Raw genomic sequence first — 11,615 nt, 5'->3', positions numbered from 1 at the left:
AAAGAACATCAGGCAGAGTCCAGTGGAGAGCAACTCACATCAATAGTGGTGCTGACAGTAGCTTAGGGTACCCTTGAGCAGGAGGAGAAAACAAGGAGATTCGGATGATGTGCATATGGTACCATTAACTCATAGCAAGGATCCAACCTCCCATGTACAGTAGAGAGAAACTCTTCATGGAAGAAGGGAATGAGTTCAAATTTCTCATTAGTTCTAAGAATAACTTTAGAATTCATCTGAGTCATCACTTCATTTTGACACGAGCAAAACTGAGCCCCAAGGAGGGAAAGTGATTTGTCCCAGGGCCCACAGCTGGTTAGGGACAGGTTGGGACTGAGACCCAAGTCTCCAGTTTCCCAGTCCAACACATTTTCTACTTCACAGTTACCAAAAAGGACAATTGCCCCCAACAAAAAACACAGGGTGGAGTTTTCCTTTCCTAAATCCCAGGTACCCATAAAGGCTCATACCATTGGCCAGCAAAATAGAAGATCATCTTTATGATATAAAGTACTGAAAGCATCTCCTGCATCAGCGACACCCTGACCCCAGAACATCTATGCTATTGAAACAATGTTTTCTAACACAGCTGTAGGTCATCCTTTGGGAGGAGGGTGAAGCGGAGGATAAATATGTTGTTGCATGCAAATTTCTCCAAGGCAAGGATCAGGTCTTCACTTCTGGTCTCACCAAGAGGCCCTAGAATCACAACATGTATAAATGGTTGAGACTCATTCTATGCTTTGTTGGTCATATTTTTCAGAATTGTATGCTTCTTTATAATCAGATGTTCTAATCCTAAAGTTGAGCTTCCATTAATGATTATGGAAGGAAAACTTTTGGGTTTAAGAAGTAAAGGATGGAACTGAATTCCTCTGGCCCAGAATAGCCAGAGGGGTCTTCTCACTGGCTCAGTTCTACCATCAAGCTTTTCTGTGGAGTTAGAGGTTGATGACTCAATAAAAGCATTTCAGTAAAAACCCCCAGCACCACCTACAATATGGTAAGTTCTGACCTAGCCCTATGACATACGTCATGGAAGACAGAATGGAATAACTTTCAAAACTAAACTGATTCTATCACCTACCATTGTGACCTTGGGCAAATGACTTATGTTTCCCTGCCTCAAAACTGATTGATCTGTGAAGTGGGGATGATAATGCCCATCTTGTCAAATTGTTAAAGGAAATAACGTGCATAGAGCATTCAGCACAGGCTTCATGCACCATGTTCAGTAAATGGCACTGAAGGAGTTGATCATACAGAGTTGAAGAGCCTGGTCTTGGGAATCAGAACAGATGCAGGTGAATACAGCTTCTTTCCTCAAAGGAAATGACCCTGGACAAATAACATAACCTCTCTAAGCCCCAGTTCATTCAACTATACAATGGGGATAATGATATTTTACAGTTTTTCTTTTTGTTTTGTTTTATGATTGAGATAAGTGATGCCTAATATATTATTATGGTAACAAATAACCAAATTAGCTACAAGGTTATTGCTATCTCATTAAATTTGCACATGAATCCTATTAGGTAGGTACAGTTTTCCCATTATATACATGAGAAAATAAAAGTTCAGAGAGTGCAAGAAATTTGCTCAAGCTCAGAGTTTATAAGTGGCAGAGCTAAGATTTGATCCTGGGCCTAAGTTGCCTCCAAAGTCTGTGTCTTTTCCAATTCGTCAAGTTCTCTTTTCTCAGATCCCTTCTACTTGTTTTCAGAGAAACTGTGAATCAACTTTCTTTTACTCCTGTCAGATTTTTATTTTAGGTATAATAGAAATATTTGGGGAAAAAATAATAATAAATTAAAATTTTAAGTGGAAATGGAACCATTTTAGATCATCACTTATAGGGACACATTTCTCCAGAATTCTAAATGCTCCTCATTGCTTCAATTGCAATGGTCATCAAAGGCTCTGTGTTTGTTTAAGGCTATCTCCAAGTTTCCTCTGTTTCTGTCATAATATGGAAACAAAAATAGTTATAAGAACATTTTAGTCCTACTCTAAGCCAAGTACATTTATATAACTTTCAGTTAACCTAAGACAAATGTGCAAATTAAAAAATAATCATTACCTAAGAAATTCACTGGCACAATAAAAATAGTAAAATAAATAATATAAATAATGTTTATTTATATTATTTATTTATTTTTTACTAAACTTGGCCCCATTTTACTAATGAGGAAAATTTCTAGTGGTAACACCAAGCAATGATTTGTGGGATTTTGTTTTGCCTTTCACAGAGGCAGAAGGCAGAGGTAACAGCTCAGATGCCGACTCTGGACTTAGGGCCTGAGGACAAATTCTGACCCTGCCAATTATTAGCTGTGATCTTGAGCAAAATTAATGGCTCTTTCTAAGCCTCATTTCATCTTGTTAAAATCAATGTAATGAAAGCACTTACATTATAAGGTTTATATAAAGATCAAATAAGTTGGTTCTTAGAAAGTACATAGCATGGTGTTTTTATTCAATACACAGGCGCCATTATTTTTATTATTGTGCCGTGTCTCCCCAAACATTCCAAAATCTCCTTAGTTACAGAATATGGGATGCAAGTCCATGATCCAAAGGTACATTTCCAGGTCACCAAGCCAATCATTTAATCCTTTATCTGAGTGTTTTCTTTCCTATTTATTTTACATCGTCTTTAACTGTTAAAGAAAAACTCATGAGCAAGAGTGTCAGAGTATTTGTGTCCATATAGCACCAAAGGAGGTACTTAAATTGATGAATTTGATCATCCAAATGGTAAGTCCATTTCAAAGCCAAATTAGGAACTTAACTAAACTGAGCAGTAAGTCTTGGTCTCAGCAGCGTTCTGGTTGGCTAGGCTGGAAACGCCACATAGTTTTTTGTTTTGTCTTATACTTGAAGTAGAAACATTTCTTTCCCCTTTTCATAGACAAATTTGGAGACCTACAACAGAATGGCTTTATAGTCCACTTTTAAATTCTATAGCATATATCAAATTCTACGGAATATATCAAACCATTATCAAAAAGCAGCCAAGCCTAAGGACATGGTGGTTCATAATTACATGATGTTATGCATGAATTTACTCCTTGTGGTATCTGTGAGGACGTCAGCTCAATGGTTGGGTCACAGGACATGGAAATATGGGCAATAATAACACTAGCCCCTGCCTCTGCAGAACTGGCTCAGGTAGTCCGGAACCTTCTCTGTTGGGGAGGACACAAACACAAGTGCTGTCTCCCTGCCTCCCTCCCCACAACCAGTGACTTCACACTGTAGCTGAAGAGAACATTGAAAATGCAAACATTATCAGGTCCATGTCCCTGCTTCTGATCTCATGGTGGCAGTGGCCTCCTTTGACTCTTAGAATCAAGGTCAAACTCCCACAAAGGACCCCCCCCAGGCTCTTCCCACTACCTCCGGAACCCCAGCTCTGCCTCGCTGCCCAGCTTCTAGGTTCTCAAACCCCCTCGGGCATTGACAGCCCGTCTCTCTACCCAAAATGTTTTTCTTCCCTGCACCCCAACTTTTTCTTCACCCAGCTAGTTCCTACAGGCCTCCGTTTAGCCATTTTTACTTCCATCAAAAACCTTTCCCGATTCCCCCAGACCAGATTAGGTTTGCCCATAGCACTCTATACCTCTTCTTTGAATCCCTTATCGCCAGGATGATTAATGAGTGGTGTAGTTGCTAAATATCTCTCTCCCCACCAAAACATAAGCACCAGGATGGTCTCTGGTTCACTGCTCTGTTCTCAGTTTTTAAGCACAGCTCCCTTTGGTTCAACATCTAGCACGTGACTTCTTACCATGCTCAACACGGATTTGCCATGCGGACCAGTGAGTTAAAGAAGGGATGGAAGGGTGAACAGTGTATGCCTAGAGTAGCTGCCATCTGACCAATCTTCTCTCTCAGATCCAGACTCAGCAGACATGGCCTTCACTCCTGGGGCAGGTTTGAAGAGTGACCCCTGGTCCCATGACCCAGTGGTTACATGTGCAGAGTGGAAGCTGGGTTCTCACAGATCCCACCCCTGCCCCTTGGCTGTGCTCTTGCATGTGTCAGCGCCCTCTGTGTCACCAGAGATCTTCTCCCTTGAGACCAGGGACCATGAAAGGTTCATGTTTTTCCTCCACTGCACCTAGCTCAGCTTTGCACATAGTAGGTGCATAAAAAAGGTTTGCTAAAACATAATAAAATACACAGACCGTTGTTTCTTCTGTACCCTGGCAAAGGATATAATAGCAATTCACCCTTGTGGTCTTGAACCATTTATTCATGCTCTGGTTTCCCCATTACTAGCCTTTTACTTTCCCTTTCAAGTTGAGCATTCAATAGACCCACTCCCTTCCTTCTGTTGATTCAGCTACAATGTTTCCAAAGCACTTTTAGTGGTTGGAAAGAAATAGAAAATGTATAAAGATATAGTCATAAATATTATGGTCTTCCCTTTAGATCTTATTAGAGCTAATATTGTAAGAATATTAAATATAAATTTCAAAATTTGTTACAGTTTTAAGACAAATTCCTTATTCAGCTACAACTTCCAACTTGTTATGAATATTTATTTTTTAATTCAGTCAGAGGCACTCCTTTCTCAGCTAAGCCACCTAATTACATGAAAGAATTACAAAAACCAGTAGAAGCTCAAATATTAAGAAAGAAATTCAGGTTAAATATATGTGACATATGTGTCTCCTGCCTATCTAAATACCCATAATTACTATGATGATAGACACCCTTTAAAATGGGATTGTATAAATCAAAAGAAATATGTGCTGCCTTAGCAAATCATTGTGAAAAGTCACGTCTCAAAACAAAACAGTGCATTTCAAGCTTCATTTGCCATCTTGTGTTGGACAAAAAAAAGTTAAGTTCTCAACTGAGCAAAAGTCCTATGCAGCCATTCTCCAAAGTGAAGAATGAAAAGTAAACTAAACTTGGAGGGGAAAAATGCAAAACTAAAATGAAAGTGTAAAGTAATTCAGTGTGAGTTCACACACACACACACACACACACACACACACACACACACACACACACACATCCCTCTCCAGTATCCCAGAACTCTGGATAAGATCTCGTCCCCAACCTACACACAACAAATGCACCAAGCAGTCTGCCTGCGTCCTGCTGGAACTCAGCGGAAATCCTGGATCCAGCTCCTCTCTGCTTTATTCATTTAGACCATGGCAGACCTCAAAAGGAGCCCAGGAAACTGCGAAAGCCCTGAACTTGAACTGAAAGAGGCAGGATGAAAACAACTTTTTTCCACAAACATCAGGGAAACTGAAAGAACAGTTTACATAACTGGCTTAAAACTCTGCTTTATTCTGGAGTTCACCCTGCTACCCTGGCTCCCATGCAGTGGACAGGCTTTCAACAGGGGCCACGTTCTCATAAAGGGGGTGGGGCCTTTTGACATAAAGGAGACCCGCTGACCTGCTCAAGGTGACTCCTTGCTGGAAATTCATGGCATAGCCCTTCGTATCAACTCATTGTTTGACAAGATTTACATGCACAATAATACAGGCAGGGAACACAGAGCTTTTATTGGGAAAAGCAAGGTTATCATGGGTGGTGAAGCTCTATTATAGGGCCTCTCCATAGAGGAAGAATGTATCTGCCAAATGGAGACCAGGACCAGCAAACAAGAGCCCTTTGGGGGTCTCTGCTATCTATTTCAGGCCTGGAAATGATTAGTAGGGAAGGATTTAAAAAAAGGGGGGGGGGGAGGTTATGGAGTGCTTCCTAAGCATGAGCTAATAGCTTTAAGCTAATTTTCTCATTTAATCCACCACTACCCCATATGGTGGATGTACAGTAGCCTGTTTTACAAGCAAGGAGATTGAGGCTCAGTTGGGTAACTTACCCCAATTCACCAGCAGAACAGTGCCTGGCATGCAGTAAATACTCAAATATTTGTAGAAGGAAGGAAAAGAGGGAAGGAGAGAGGGAAGGGAGGTCAGACAAGGAAACCTTCATTGTAATCAAAGTAACGAATGAGGAAGGTCCAGCCTCGAGTAGGCAGTGGGATTAGCGAGGAGCAAAGAGATTCATGACATATTTGAAGGAATAACTTTATAACATTAATAAAAACAAATACTTACAAGGACTTCCCACGTGCCAGGCACTGTTCTAAGTGTTTTACCTTCATGAACTTCTATTACATTTTATTTATTTAATTATATTAGCTGATTTTTACTTACTATTTATATCAACCTTTAATCCTTACAACAACCCCATTGTATAGATAAGGCCAAGTGTCTTGGGACAGGTTCACTAGACGCAGAGCCACAGATGGGTTTTCCCGTGCAAATGATTTATTAAGGAAGTGGGAGAAGCAGGGGATCCTGCAGGAATTCTGGAGTGTGAATAAGACCACAGGCTGTCCTGATTTGAGGCGTGGGGGCTGGCCATTTATACCCCGTATCTGTCATTGGCTGCAGCCAGGGGCTGGAGTTCAGGCAGGTCTCTGGAAAGGGGCAGCTGTAAGCTGTTAGCAGCCAACACTTATCATCACCATCAACTTGAGCTGGGGGACAGGTACACCTGCCTGCTGTAGGGGACCTGGGTGAGGCATCAGCAGGGTCTGCTATGGTAACGTGCCTAAATGTTTCCTCCAGAGTCATCTGGCTCATTAACATGTCTCAGAAGTCACTCTTTGAGTTTATAAACTGGCATGGTTTCTGGTTATGCTGTGAACGCACACAGCTCTAGTCCTTGAGTAAGTCCTTTGCACATTTTCACCATGTTGTCTATAGCTACTTTTTTTGCAATAACAACGTCACTTGTGGTATCATGTCAGAACTCAAAAAGTTTCAGATTTTGGAGCATTTTGGACCTTGAATTTTCAAATTAAAGAGGCTTAACCTGTGTAACAGAGTCAAAAAGAGAGAGAGCCTGCTTCTGGAGGCTTTAGAAGTCAGGCTGCTCGAGAGAGAAGAAGGTGGTGAGAAAACAGACTGGCTGCTTTAGGACTCAAGATGACATTCATTCCAAGTAACTTCAAAACATCAGTGAGTGGCAGAACATTTTGAATATAATGTGCAATCTCTGCTGTAATCAGCTAAAACTGGACTAGAGAAGACAGACAGCTTAAGCACAATTGTTATATCCAAATTAAAATTAAAAGAAGGCATAATACCATTCATATTAGAAAGAGACCATGCAACACAAATTTAAAGTACAAAAACAAAACAAAACAAGATCCCTGGAGCATTATCAAGAATGTCATTGGGAGTAATGGGACATTAGTGACTAGTAAATACCCATAATTAAAATGGGCTCAAAAAACACGCTACAGTAATTTGAGGTTATGTGTCTCAGATTTTGCAGCAGTTCACAGTTAAACTCTTGAGGATCATTATTTTTCATTGAAGATTTTTAGCTATTTTCAATAGATGAGCTATTATAATTTACTCTGGCTCTTGTTTTTAACTACCATTTATTGAGCACTTACTGCGTGCTACACATTTTATGTTTGTTGTTTTGATTATCATTCACAATGACGCTGAAAGATAGTTTGTTGCCATCTCTATTTTACAAATTATGAATAAACCCCAGAAGGTTGTATGACCAATGTAACTTAGTAGTGATGGAGATGTGATTGACACCAGCTGTCCCCCAGTCAAGATGTCCTTACACTGGACTCACTGTCTCTTGGTGGTGACTAGTGGGTATCCTTACCTAGCTAGCCATGTGGGGCCATTGACCTCTGCCCCACACCATGGCATTTCTCTGTGGAACCCTAGCTTTCAGCTCTGTCTTCTGATGATGATTAATTAAAATAGACAGTTGCCCAGTTTATACATGGCTTTGGGAAAATGACATAATCATAAGAATTGTTCCAAAGTACACCTAATTACCCAAAAGATTTGAGCAACAGGAAGCTTATATCTGTGGCCATTATTTTGTATTTCCTCATTTATATTAAAAAAAACAAAAGTGAGAAAAGGATTTGGACAAGCTTGTTCAATGATAAGAGCAATGTTAATGTTAATAACGGTTAAGATATATTAAGTATTCATGTGCCAGGCATTAGGCTAAGCACTTTACATCCAATATCTTATTTAACTTACCTGGGACTGTGGTAAGGTATTATATCTTTAATAAAGATAAGTAGATAAAGATTCAAAAACTTTAAGTGATATGGCCAATGACTCATGACCTGTAAGTGGCCAAGCCAGGATTGGAACCTAGGACAATGGAGTTCATGGCTTTATCGGCGAGGCAGATGAAACAAATGAGAAAACCCAATTAGGAAGGGGCCATGGCAAATGCCAGAGCATGTGTACGTCTTCAAGGACGGCTACTCAGTTCCAGCATTTTGAGGCTACGCAGGAATGTAGGCCTAGGTCTTCTGATTATTTTCCACATCTGACTTGATGTGAAATCTCCTAATTTATAAATGTTAGCATCTATTTATTTCAAATATACTTCTTTAAACATCTCAAAAGACCAGTAAGCACATATGTGGGCAGAGTGTGGTCCCAGGCTTCCTGGATGCCACCTCTGGTTTGGGGACTCTGCCCTTATCCCTCAGGCTATGGGAGCTCCAGTGTCTTCTTAGGTCACCTTTTTCAATAGTTAGGCCCACGTCTGCCATTCTTAGATCTCCAACTTCCTCTTCCTTCTTGGTTTTCAGAGGTACCAGGAATAGCAAAGGAGAGAGAAATGCAGACCAGGAAAGACACAAGGCTGGCAAAGACAGAGGCCCGGTGCTCAGCTTCCATAAATGCAACACCATTCCCAGAACTCTCCCTTCCCAGAAGCAACCTTCCACTGGTCTTGCCCCAGGACTGAGAAATGTTTGCATCTACAAAGAGACAAGAGCCAACGTTTTATCAAAAGAAATATATGGTGCCCTTTGGGGGTTACTTGCCTTTTTACTTGGGAGAGATTAAACAGGTACAGTTTCAGGGACAGAATTCCTTCAAAGTTTGGGAAATGGGACCATATGTGTGGTGCCCTTGAATTTTTCATTTTTCCCCTTCGTCCCCGTCTGCAAGGAGGGTGTGGATTTTGTCTCCTCTTTCCCTTCCTCTTCCTCCATGGAGGGTTCTTCTGCGGTGGGGCTAAGTTAGGAGACTAGATGAAGGGAGAACCAGAAAGCACGGAGGAAAGCTCACTCTCTAGAGACCCCTAGGCAGGAGGGAAAAGAATGTGCAGAGCGTCCTGGGTGTGGGAAGGCGGAGCTTGCGGATGGGAAGAGGGTGACAGATAGAACGCGCTGGATGAGGGAGGTGGTTCTGGGGTGGAGGATGAGAGGTTCCAGGGACTTCTGAGTCCACAGGAGGGAACGGATAACATTAATAATATTCTCGTTTATGTCACCAGAGAGATACCACAACTCATTAAAATTCCTGTTTGGATGGTGTTTAAATTTCAGGTTTCTCATGCACGAAAGCTCAGGGGTCAGGGCTTCACTAGAGTTACAATGAACTGTCAACGACGTTGCCTGTTCACCCCTCCCTTCACCTCTGTCAGGCCCTCCGTGTGCAAAGAGGCATAGAGACTTAACACAGAAGCATAAAGACATGTGACCTTGTTTTCTCAGCTAGGGGTAAGGGACCCTTTCAATAAATGTGACACTATTTCCAAATATCAGAATAATCTGCCTCTGGGAACTCAGGGGTTAGCGTGTGGTGGTGACTTCAAGGAGTTTATTGTGATCTTCTCAGGGAGACAGGCACCTACGTGACAGAGTAAGGGACTGATATTTGAACTCTATTTACAACTCTTGTTCATTCGTTTAATCAATAAATATTTACTGACCACTTACCCTGTCTCGGGCACACGTTCTTGGTTGTGGGGACATAGTAGTTAACAAAAACAATGAACATCCCTCCCTTTCAGGGTCTCCAGTATTTTTTTTAAACACATATCTCTTTTTAAAGAAAATGCTCCCATTAAGTAGGCAAAGAAATACGAGTGGCAGATTATGAATTTGATATTGAAGTCATTGGGAAAATTAAATCATATCTCAAAACTCCTCCTGCTAGAATTCCAAGGAATAAGGCTTATACCAAATATTTTCTCCTTTATCCATTTAAGAAAATAACTAAACTCAAAGGGAATTAAAGACATTTATCCTCAGCTTACTGGAGCCTGGCATGCTTTCAAAAACAGCAGGGAGGCAGGAGGCTGCGGGTCCCTCAGGCCAGAGGTGGCCCCAGCCGAGTGACTCTGTGCTTTGGGCAAGTTGCAAAGCCTAAGTCTTAGCTCCATCACCTGTGGTGTGGGGTTAAACAGAGTACTTACCTCATCAGGAGTTTTGTGTGGACTAAATGATCTAATTCATGGGAAGTGCTTAGCTCAGTGCATACCAGAGAGTTCACTCAATTATTATTTATTCTGATTATTTTGTTTCCGTGCCTTTACAGAGTGGGCTGGAGGAGTTGAGCTCCTCCTAAGGCTCACCTCCCTTTACAAAACAAGTGAAAAAAATACTGTGGATGGGAAAGGCTCACTGACAAGTGAAGAGACACATTGAGCAAGTCCAACAATGACATGTGAGGGTAGCAGCAAGTCTGTACGAGATTTAGGAAGAAAGCAGACGATGTGGTTTTCCACATAGCGGGTCCGTGTGTCTCTGTCTCTCTGTCTCTGTGTCTTTGTGTGTGTCTCTGTGTGTCTGTATGAGCAGCTAAATTCTTTCCTGTAAACCACAGCCAGCTCTCTGGCTGCAAATGACAACGCTGACGAGCTCACATCTCCACGGAGGCAGCGAGACTTCACCAATACTGGGTCTGCATTCCAGGAGCTGTTTCCAGCTCTGACAAATTCCCCCGACGGAACAAATTATGATCTAAGTGACATAGGCAAGCAACGCATGATGCCAGTGTCAAGGGTTGAGGTCACTTCCTCGGCAGAGTCCTCTTTTAAAAAGAGGCCCATGACATATTCCCTCCAGAGTCTCTCAGGGCTTGGATCAGCATCTAGGCTTTCCAGCTAAATCTTCTCTCATTATGTTTTATTTTGGGGGGTGGGGAGAGTGCTCATCAATCATTCTAACTCCCAAATTTGTCTCCAAGCTCTAATGGGAATATAGACAGAGGTTTAATCCATCAGACTAAAGGTTGGTCTGAGTGATCTCTAAGATAGTCTCTGTTAAACTGTAGTTTCAGTGTATTTGTCTCAGCAATGGCTTGTTCATTTTGAGGCAGAATTTGTTTCCACGTTCGGAGCCGCTCTGCGTACCAACAGAAGTACAGTGAAAAGAACACAAAGAGGCCAGGCAGACCCGGATTCAAATCCTGGCTCTGCCAAACCCTCGTTATTTGATGGGCAGCTGGTCCTGGAGTCTCCGTTTCCTCATCTGCAAATTAATATCGATCCAACAGAGAGGCTCTGAGGATTCAAGATAATCTCTGGAAACTCACTAAATGCTGATTGTTGCTACGACTCACTTGGTTAGAGTCTCCCCCATCTCCTACCAGCTCCTTTCGTGTGTCCTCTTGCAATGTCCTTGTTAATGGCAGCATTATCACAAAGACAGTGTGGCCAGTGGTTGTGATGTTGCACTTCGGAGCCAAACCACCTGGGTCGAGATTCTGTTCCTACTGGCGTTTATCATTTTACCGTGGGCACATTTGTTAATGTCCTGTGCCTCATTGCTCTTATGGAGAAAA

The sequence above is a fragment of the Lemur catta genome, chromosome 5 (assembly GCF_020740605.2).
Source record: "Lemur catta isolate mLemCat1 chromosome 5, mLemCat1.pri, whole genome shotgun sequence".
Taxonomy (NCBI): domain Eukaryota; kingdom Metazoa; phylum Chordata; class Mammalia; order Primates; family Lemuridae; genus Lemur; species Lemur catta.
This window is presented reverse-complemented; position numbering follows the sequence as displayed.